At 35.5% G+C, this 11,708-nt stretch overlaps 1 pseudogene; it reads right to left on the reverse strand.

Annotated features, from left to right (window-relative positions):
- Positions 1–2,564: 2,564 nt before the first annotated feature.
- On the reverse strand, positions 2,565–3,197 carry LOC147507563 (UMP-CMP kinase 3 pseudogene; annotated as a pseudogene).
- Between the last annotated feature and the right edge of the window lie 8,511 nt (positions 3,198–11,708).

Consider the following 11,708-nt stretch of genomic DNA (forward strand, 5'->3'; position numbering starts at 1 on the left):
CCCCCTTTTCTACAAAGAAATGAGCTACTTCAGGCAGCTTCGCTTGCTTCTGCGCTCGAGTCAACCGTGCGAACCTCTCTATCTCACGCTGATCAGTTCGTGTTTTTATAGGGAAATCTGCAAACAGAACAAAAACATAGGTCAGTTAGAATAACATTAACTCATCCATTAAAACGACATGAGCAAGACACTCCTATCCACCGGAGATATTGCAAATCCTAGTTTGCAACCTACATCCGCTAGCACAGTAGTTGCCAACTAGCAGCAACGACCTCTTTTTCCAAGCCTCGTTGCTTATACTATCAATCACACCAGAATGTGTTGTCATAGTTTGCAAGCTAAAGTTGACATTACCAGATCGCCTTACAACGAAGTGCTCAGTAATATCAGATGCCCCTATATGGTATTCACCGCTACATTTAGCAGGTCGAACACCTTGAATAGCCGCCAGATGTTACCAACAAACTGACAAAGGGATTTCCAACAATGAGCTAAAAAGTCACAAACCAGCTTCGAGAACGGTCTGGTATATTTATCCCGTAAAGCCTCGCCTCGGGAATGCGATTCTTCGCAAGACGATCCATCGTCCTAAGGGGCAACCCACTTGAAGACGACCCTTCACCACGACCTGACGTGCTAGCCACAACACCAACAAAACCAGATCGCACACTACCCTCGTCTTCCCTAACTTCCTCACCATGCTCAGACTGACTGCCAAGACTCACCGACTCCTCTTTATCTTCCTCATACTCACCACAACTTAAAGAGACCTCCCGGACCTTTTCAGATCGAGCATCATCAGAGTCAAACATTTTTATGTTTTCTTCTTACCAAATAACCAAGCTTAAACAATAAAACCTAACACTAACCTACCTACTAAGCACTTCAAAGACTTGAACAAGAAGACTGAAAACTGAAAATGGAAAGGTAGCGGCAGCATAAACACTCACCTGATAAACCCTTGCGGTTTTGCTGGAGAAGAAAACAGGAAATAACTTTTCAATTGTCCCAAATTTGATTTTGTGCAACCGCCCGTTCAGTTACCAAGGAGTTATGATTACAGCCTACGCCCTAGCCCGCACACGTGTCTCAAGGACCTGTCTTTTCACGATTCCGGAAAATACGGCGACACGTTTCTTTACCAACTGTTATGATTCTGTCACGTGCCAACCACGTGCCAACTTTCGTTTCCCGCCAAATCGTCATACAACACGACTCAAACCTTACGGCGTGCCAATCATTCCGTTTACACCAGCCGCTCTTCCACTCATGCGTAACACATATCGCCATTTTCTCAAAGAATCGCTTCAATGTACAAAGACAATCTTCTCGGAGGGGTCAGGTAAGGAGTAATATTCTCATTAAGGAATATTAAGCACACGTTAAGCATAAGTAGAGATCAGAACAAACTCATGACATCGACCTCCAAGATCGACTTTGCGAAAGCGGTATTTCGCTTCATGTAGGTGGTACACTTCAGCCCACTCAAGAATGCTTCAAAACGAATGAACGACCTAACGTAGAACGTTTCGAATAAAGACATTATCCCTAATCCTGATGTAATCATCACCAGAGCCTTACCTGTACTTCCAATCACTGTGAAATATGAACTACTGCACCCACTCCCAATGATCACCGCATTCTTACCAAAACCAACCTAACACACATTCATAATCTCCACCCTACATATGTACATGTCAGTACACGTGTCTCATGGATCAACACCCCCTTATGCCTATAAATACCACCTACATGAACTACGTGAGACCTGATTCTTTTCTCCCCCGTAATCAAGAGATGATATGTAGGCAATTTCGCTCATCCGCCGAACTTCGGTCTCTCCAAAACCCAATCCCACTCTTCTTCCTCCTTTGTATGTAAAGGAAAACTAAAACACACATTTACAACAATAGTTTCAGAAAAGACCTTGTAAAAGGTAGCAGTGTGTCAATATCGAGTTAAAAATCTGAGGCATTGAAAAAACAATGCCAGGACATGGATTACCAAGAGAAGAACAAAGTGCATTTACTTTGGTTTGTATCATTAGCAGTGGCGGGTTTAGGATTTTAAATTAGTTAATGGTTAGCACAATGCACAAAGACGCACTCATGATCTGACTTTTAACTCATTCTTTTTGTCATTGTTAGTTATACACTTGCACCTTCACACTCTTGAATAATATTCAATGTAATCAAGCAAAATATTAGACACAATCAACCAAAATTGAAATTTGTTGAATTCTATGTTAGTGGTGATCTTTGGGAGAGTTGCGACATTGATATATTAGAGAAACCAAGAATAAGAACTCAGAAGACTAGAGATTAATTAGGGTTGGAATATAGAGTCTGAGAGAAATTGTTCTCTACCCAGAGTTACATACTTATATACTTAACTAAAACATGATAATAGAAACTACTAGATATGGATGTCCACACTTAAAGAAACATGGGACTTTCCATATTGGACATATTCTAATACTAACATATTCTAACAAAATTTATACTCTAGACTTCTGACTTCATATAACGCATATCATCTCCCTAGGTACTAATGGTGCTGGAACTCTAAGAACACAATCTCGGGTGCATGGTAAAAGCAGATTTTATATCCTGCATGACCCCTTCTTTAGATTTTTCAGCGTCAATCTTGTATAGTTTACCCTTGGAGTCATAACACTCAAGAACTGGAAAAACAGATTCAAAACACTCAAATCTCTTAACAATGGTCTTAATGTTATCATCATCTCTTCCTTCGTTCCTATTAGAAAGACGTTCTATCGCAACCTCCTTTGAACACACCAAGTGTAGTACAAACTCTGTTTCAATAGAAGTTGAACTTAGTGCATTGAGATTGTCCATGCTACGAGGGAAACCATCAATCACAAATTTATTCTTTCCACTTTTCTGGATATCGCGTAGCAAAAGCCTAATCATAAAATCTGAAGGTACAAGCTCTCCATTAGCTATCTTGGCTTTAATCATGATACTATCTTCGGATCCCGATTCAACTTCTGCTCTTAGAATGTCCCCTGCACTGATATGAAATAATCCAAATTGTTCAGCGATGAGTCGACTTTGGGTGCTCTTTCCACTGCCAGGAGGACCCAAAACAAAGATAGCACTGACCTTGTTCATAGTTGACACGCCTACATTCATCTCCTTGTCGTCAGTAGAAGCAACATGCTTGCCTTTTTCCATGGTTAAACAATAGCTTTATGATGAGAACCAACAACTTCAAAATTTTACAGAAAAAAGAGATTTCTGAGATCCAATATATGTATATATAGAAACTAGTACTCAAATCCAAAATCCAAGGATATCTTATATTCCAAAAGCAAACATACTCAAGTCGTAATAGAAGTCGAAAACAATGAATCCTATTTGAACTTGGTTACCTAGGGACAGAGGAATTCCATTGCTTATCAGCACTTCTTATTAAAATATGTTTACCAGTAGTCCTGGTAGACAAACAGATGAGCATGACCCAAAGTAGAAAAATATATCTCCGGAGCGCCATGACTCAGACTACATGCACAGTTTAGGACTTTAGACTGCGGTTATTTCATTAATATCTGATTGAACCGTTGTGGTTGTGAACTATTCTGACACTCTATTAAGCAGCACCATATTATCTGCAACTGTTTTGCAACAACTAGTTTCTCCTTATTCAGTAAAATGTGTGAGATATATGGATTGAATTGTGGGCGCCCTTCATCAAATTTTTGCACCTCATTTTGCTCAGGAAGAAGTGTTGCTCATCAAATAGGAGGATGGACTGGATTAGCTACCTGCCGGAACCAATTTGTAACCACTTAATATCCTTCCTTCCCCTGGATAGATGATGCTGTCAAGACCAGCATCCTTTCAACACATTAGAGACGTATGCTTTTCTCTCACCAATTTCGATTTAGATCAATTTAGTTTTGCAAAGAAGCTTATTAAGCCAGTAACTTCTAAAGATGGTAATCATGATGGTTCTGACATACAAAGGTTCAATCTCCGTTTTGAAAATAATGGTAAAATTAGAGCTAACAATCATATGTTAAGTTTGACTAATGTTTTCCATTGCCTATGCTCAAAACTTTGAAGCTAGATCTTGTCGAACTTCGCAATGACAACGTAGCTGAAATTTTTTTTTCAAGCCGCCCCGCTATTGAAGACTTGATCCCCTATGGTTGTTTCTTGAATCATCTTAGAGCCTCAATTATTTCAGCTCTGGACCTTTAAGACCTTGATGCTTTTTGAAGTTTTTGATTCCAGTGAAATCAATATTTATTCCCCAAATCGAATGCAACAGTGTTCATACCAAAGCATTAGTTCGGAGACCCTTTCCTCTTCGATCAATGCACGTTTTACAAACTTTTGGGCAGTGTATACTCCTGACAAATGCGACCAGTATTCTGATGGTGTTGCAAAATGTGTCCACACTAAGCCTAGGTGGTTCCTTTACGAAAGCACAGTATTGTTCATTCAATCTCCTCTAGATCATAAATATTCAAAAAGCAATCTGGGTTTGTATTGGGACCTTATACTTATGAGATTTGCACCCAGTTGCTGTGTATGGATTCAGATTTATCAGCCTATATTCCTAGTTCCTACGGCATGTGGTGGCCTACTGGCCTTAAACATTTGCAGCTGGAAAGTTGTCCTACTGAAGACCATGTCAATGTGGTTATATCTTTACCAAGACGCTATCCCAACTAGCAAACTTTCTAAATATCTTTCTGGTTTTCAAACTACAAAAGCACTGATAATCTTTTGGTTGAGAAGTTGAAGAAGAATGTTGTGCTTATCATTGTTTATATTTCACGGCATATAGCTCAAGTTGATGAATTGTTATGACTCAGCTCCTTAAAACTATCTGCCCTCTGAAGCAGGGTATTACCTACATCAAAGTTGTCATCCGTCTATGATTGCATGTGATCCTCTGTATTGGAAAGGAGGGATAGACCCGGTGGCAGGCTACAATTTCAAAGATCATTCATATTGCAAAGAGACATCAAACATATATGGAATATATTTCAAACACAATATGCAGCCTGTACCGAACCAACCCAATTAGGACAACATGAATCAGTAATCTTGTAAGCAAATTAGTGCCACATCAACTTCCATAAAAATCAATGATTTTACCATTATAAAAATATGTGTAAGATTCACCGAGCAATCACCACATGCAGAAATCAGGCAGTCAACATAGCCTTCAAATACCTTATTCAGTGGCTATTTGCCATAAGATAATTGATACTAGAAAGCACAAAGGCATTACCAGACCAGGAATGGATTGAATTCGACTAAAGTAAAAGAAAAAATAGTACAATACTAGTATTTGATAAAGCAAGAAATGAGGCTCAGCCCTTGGTTTTAACTCGGTTGAGTATAAACTCACTCCCATCCACCTATATCACATAACCTCCCTATTATTTAGGTCTCGTTAAATAACTTCTCTGTTTTCCAAAAATAAAATAAAATCTGGTCTGTTTTTATTTCACATTTTATCTTATTTCCCTTTTTACCCTTTTGGGATTGAAAATCTCCAGGCTATATGTAAATGTATTTTTACATAGTCATATATATATGTAAAACTATATTTGTATAGTCATTAGAGCTATAAAAACTTAAATTTACATAGTAAATTTTGGGATTGAAAATTTCCCAACACCTGACAGAATATATGTAAATGTATTTTTACATAATCATATATATGTAAAACTATATTTATATAGTCATTGGAGCTATGAAAACTTAAATTTACATAGTAACTTTTTGAGATTGAAAAATTTTCTCGACGACACTGACGAGAATATAAATTTAAATTTTCCTATGAAAAAAATTTCATATAAAAATTTAAATTTAAATAGGTTAAGAAGATGTGTAATTTTATATTGTCATATGTAAATACAAATTTACATAGGATGACGTCAGCTCGGTTTGTCCTTAAGCCGAAATTATAAGTAAAGATTGATGACGTCAGCCCGGTTTTCTTTAAATTTGAAATAGAAATTTAGTGTTCACAGAGGTATTTTGGTCTGTTTTGGCTTTGATGTTATGTTTTAAATAATAGGGAGGTTTTATGCATTTATTCGCCTAGGGGGTGTTTTGTGCAACCATTTAAGTACCAGGGAGATTAAACCCGTTGTTTGGTTTTTATATCAGATTTTGGGTTTAATCTCCCTCACCAAAAAATCGTTACACAAAAACCGGGAGTTTAACAAATGCATAAAACCTCCCTATTATTTAAAACATAACATCAAAGCCAAAACAGACCAAAATACCCCTGTGAAAATCGGGTTGACGTCATCAATCTTTACTTATAATTTCGGCTTAAGGACAAACCGGGCTGACATCATCCTATGTAAATTTGTATTTACATATAACAGTATAAAATTACACAGTCTTCTTAACCTATTTAAATTCAAATTTTCATATGAATTTTTTTTTCATAGGAAAATTTAAATTTACATGCATAGTAGTTTTACATATGTAAATTTAAATTTACATATGACAATATAAAATTACACAGTCTTCTTAACCTATTTAAATTTAAATTTACATATATTCTGTGAGAGAAATTTTCAAACCCAAAAGTTACTATGTAAATTTAAGTTTTTATAACTCCAATGACTATATATATATATATATATATATATATATATATATATATATATATATATATATATATATATATATATATATGACTATGTAAAAGTACATTTACATATAGTCGGGAAAATTTCAATCCCGAAAGAGTAAAAAATGAAATAAGATAAAATGGTAAATAAAAACAGACCAGATTTTATCTCTTTTTTGGAAAACAGGGAGATTATTTAACGAAACCTAAATAATAGGGAGGTTATATGATATGGGCCGATGGGAGGGAGTTTATACTCAACTGAGTTAGAACCAAGGGGTTGAGCCTCATTACATGGTTTTTATATGCAGATAATGGGCTTGAAGCCTAGTGTTCCAATTTAATTACGGAAAAAAGACACAACTTTTTCTAATTATATCAAAAGCCCATCCGGTCCATTTGTTGGCAATATTACACAATTATCCCTTAAACAGAAAGCAAAACTAAACAAATATGCAACATTCATGTTGCAGTCAACAACATACGCAAATTTCGAAACCCTAATTCCCTAAATTAAACCCAAATTTCGAAACTAGTTCTCCAAATTAAACCCAAATTTCAAAACCTTAGTTCCCCAAATTAAACTCAAATTTCGAAATGAAGAACCCTAATGAAGAAAAAAGAAAAGATTCAAACGATAATGTGCAAGCAAACACAAGATCTACTACAAAAAAAAAAGAACAAGATGGCAAAAAGGTTAGATACCAAATTTCATTGATAGTTTCACAATTTTGATATATTAGGATTTTCATTTTATGAAAAATTGGTTAAAGTGTGTTGAATGTATTCACTGCAACATGAGTGTTGCATCGAATATACTTAGATTTTCATTTGCACCGCCACTTACCACCGCAATATGGATGTTGCAATTGTCAAATCCCAATGCAACATGGATGTTAAGTGTCAAATCCCACTTTAACATGAGTATTTTGGGTCGAATGCAACATGAGTGTTGTTTGAGGTTTAAATTGGTGATGTTTGTTTGAGTTTTGAGGCATGTTTTCCACTGAAACATCCATGTTGTAATAAAAAAACACATTGAAACATTCATGTTGCAGTCGTAATTGGTTGAAACAAACTACTAATTCATTAGTTTTCTTTCAGGTTACGCAGCAAGGGAAGGCCGCTAAATCTAAATTGAGCCTTCCGAAACAAACTAAAGATGCAACTACCTCAACGAAAGCAAAAACCCAAAACGAAAGGCAAAGAAAAAATATAGGAGAAAGGTAAAGAAAATTTGGTGAAAAGCGAAAGTAGTTGAATTATAGGTCCGGTTTTAAAGTCAATGATTGATATTATGGATTTGATTAGAGCTGATATAACGGAAGTGCATAAGGAAAAAATGATGGATACATCGTTTGCAAATCTTTTTAGTGTCTTTATTGAAAATAGGGTGAATGTTAAGACCACAATAAAAGCAAATATTGATGTTTGGTCAGTTTTGAAGGCATACAAAATTCCTTATTAGTGCTATCAGTTTGATACCTCATCAGTTTCATTAATGATATCTTTGAGAAGCTGGCTCATGAATCTTCAAGGCATGCAAGGTACAACAAGAAGCCCACCATCACTTCTCGAGAGATTTAGACTACTGTTCGTCTTGTTCTTCTTATTGAATTGGCTAAGCATGTCGTTTCTAAAGGCACCAAGGCGGTTACCAAATTTACTAGTTCTTGAAGATGTTTGTTTAGGGTTTGTTTCAATGTTTCTGTCTTTAGTATTTAGTATTAGAATGTTTCAATGTTAGTGGTGTCGATGTAATATATAGTTGATTTGGAACCTATGAATCAGAGTTAGATCTTTTGTGAATGAAATTAGGGTTTCTGGTATTCTCTATTTTGGTTGATTTCTTCATTCGTTTTACCTAGTTCAAATCTGAGATGGTTTGATTACAATGCCAATCTGGTGTTATTGGCATAAATTTCTGTAACCAGTTATAATTGATGATGGTTGTGGATCTTGAATTGGAATGATGGCAGTTAAGAAAATGTTAACATAATTGTAAAGTTTGGTTACTTTTTTATGCCTAAATTTTTTGGAATTCAGTTTGGGCCAATGTTTAGGGTTCATTCAGTTCTTAGAGATGAAAGGTTGTGGTACTGAGGCTTCTGTTTCGTCATTTCTTGAGAATTTGGTACTTCATAAATCCCATTTTGTGCTTAGGTTCATTCTTGTGAATTGTGATTGTTGTTATGAATGGTATCCTTGTCCAATAGTACGTGGTTGCAATGTTTTGTTGTGCTGGTGGGCATCATAGTGAATGTGTAGTAAAGTTCAGACCCTATATAGGATGACCTACAATCCCTGCAATTTGTATCAGTAGACGTTGAATACCTCATCAGCCAGTTGCTTCCTAAATTCCAAGTTTCTAATAAATGGGGTTAGCTTTGTCTACATTATGAGTACATGATTCCAAAGACAAAAACACCAAGTTTAAAAGGAAGCACCAAACTATGTAGTTGCAGTACATAGCATGGCACCTGTAAAATGGAGAAGTCTCCTTTAAAAGAGATGGGTTCATTAAAGTCGCGATGCATTACGCATCTGATGCAATATGAATGTTTCACTCTTAATTACAACTGCAACATGAATGTTGCACTCTCAATTACGACTACAACAGACTGCAACATGAATGTTGCACTCTTAATTACAACTGCAACATGAATGTTTTAATCTCAATTACAACTACAACAGAGTACAACATGAATGTTGCACTATCAATTACAACTGCAACAAGAATGTTGCACTCTCAATTACGACTGCAACATGAATGTTGCACTATCAATTACAACTGCAACATGAATGTTGCACTCTCAATTACGACTGCAACAAACTGCAACATGAATGTTGCACTGTCAATTACGCCTGCAACATGAATAATTTTACAGACTATAAATTTCATTATAACAAATGAAAAATAAAACAAATCGACTAGCGAATAATCTCAAATGAGTATCAACATTCCATAAAAGTATACAATGAATATCAATTTCTCATTAATAAATGTCAAAAGACCAAATTTAAAAATCTCAATTAAGACAACTAAAAACATATGGTTTGCCGAGAACATCAAAACTGATCATAGACTAACAAATCACACCGGTGCTTTCAATTCTTTTCTTCTTGGGTCTACCAAGACCAATCTTCAGACTACACGGATAAACCGGCAGAGAATCGGCATCGTCTTGGCATAGAACTATTCGAACTGGCTTGATAGAATGTGAGTAGCATTGCCTGAACGCAATCACCGTATATCCTTCATCAATGTAGCCATAAAAGGAATCACCCTTACTATCAATACAGGCGATAGCATGTATGTAAGGGAAATTCGTCGAAATCTCATTTTTGACATCGATAATTGAAGAAGATGGACCAATACGACTCGCGAGAGTCAAATTTTTGTAGGATATAACTCCAAGAACAGTAAAATCCATCCTACAACACAAAATTAAAATGAAACTAAAAATTACAACAATTCTATTATCTCAAAAGAGTGCAGGTTATATTATTCAATGAAAAAAATGATCAAATACAGAGATGACGATAAGTTAAATTATCAGCAGTCAATTTCCATCTTTTTCTTGCCCTAGATAACATAATAATAGAAGTGTAGGTGTAAATAAATGTACCTTAGTGGTGACGGTTCCAGAAAGTCCAGCAAAATGAGAACAAAGAAGAAAAGAGAAAAGACGGTCTCAATTTCAGTCCAAAATCACGATATGAGAAATCACCATTGCCAATCCCTGTTTCCCAATACAGGATAATAAAAACCTAAATTGAGGAAGAAATAAATTAAGTAACAACTTTCTTATAAAAGTGTATGTAAGGTATTTTGAAAAAACAATAAAGGTCGCTGTTGGTTTTTTCTCACAAATTCACCGAAAAAGAAACCTTTATTTCGCACTTTTACAAACTGGGTGGGCTTTAGACATAATTCAAATAGTCAATGGGTTTTAGGCTAATAAAGACCGGAATCAGGGTTTTGAACCTAGTTTTATGTTTTACTAGCCATTTGGCCCGGACTATGACCGGACTTGCTACATAGATAGCTAATGACTCAAAAGCATAAAGTCCACTTGAATAAATAATATATGTATATTGATAGCTAATGATTCATTGCATACTTTATTTGAAGGGTTTATGTTTTTCTAATTTTTTTTTGAAGGGTTTTGGCTTCTAGGTTTAAAAACTCCCTTTCAGTAGGGAGTAGTCTATATACAATAGAGTACGTATTAAGTACTGATAGTTTTAGACTTCTAGTTTGAAGACGCAAGAGGAAAAATTGTAGGACATCGCTTATACATGGAAAAAACATGATCCTTGAGCACCGACTTGGTCTCACCCAGTTTCTAGCACATAGCATAAACAATGTGTAAAAATAAAATTTCCAAGAACAGTATTGATAGTTCAAAATTTTGTAGGAGTCGTTTAATGTTGTGTAGTAGAAAAGAGACAAGAAAGTGATATTCTAATCCCAACCCAATATGTTAATCTATAGTTGATACCAAAGAAAGTGAAGAATACTTAAGTAAATTTTGATTCCAAATTAGATGTAAATTGGAGATTAGGATTTTGTTGGCCGGGCCTACTACATTGATAGCTAACAATTCAATAGTCCAAAGTCTACTTGAATATCTAATATATGTACATTCTTAGCTACTGAGTCAAAAGCCAATAATCAAAAGAAATTGAGCATTTGTATCCCTAAACGCATTTCTCTAAGATCAGTAAGAACTTAAATGTTGTATCCAACAATCAAGTACGGTTATGTTCAATGTATACAGGCGCCTTACTAAGCACCAACTCTAGGACTCCTCATTGAACCTCACCACCACCCCCTCTGGAGGAGGGAGACACTTCCAACTTCTTCAATTGGTAACCCAATCGTTTGTCAAATTAGTGTGTCCAAAATGCATCCTTGAGAGAAATTAATTAAATACTATTGTCTACAATCCAAAATACTTTCGACTAATTTTAAAACTCAATAAAAGTATAGAAGTTCATATTGTTAAGAATTAAGAAGAAGATTGAGGTCTTTGATTATTGATAGATCCCAAGTAGCTCATATATAATAATAC

Source organism: Coptis chinensis, chromosome 3 (assembly GCF_015680905.1).
Source record: "Coptis chinensis isolate HL-2020 chromosome 3, ASM1568090v1, whole genome shotgun sequence".
In the NCBI taxonomy this organism is placed as follows: Eukaryota; Viridiplantae; Streptophyta; class Magnoliopsida; order Ranunculales; family Ranunculaceae; genus Coptis; species Coptis chinensis.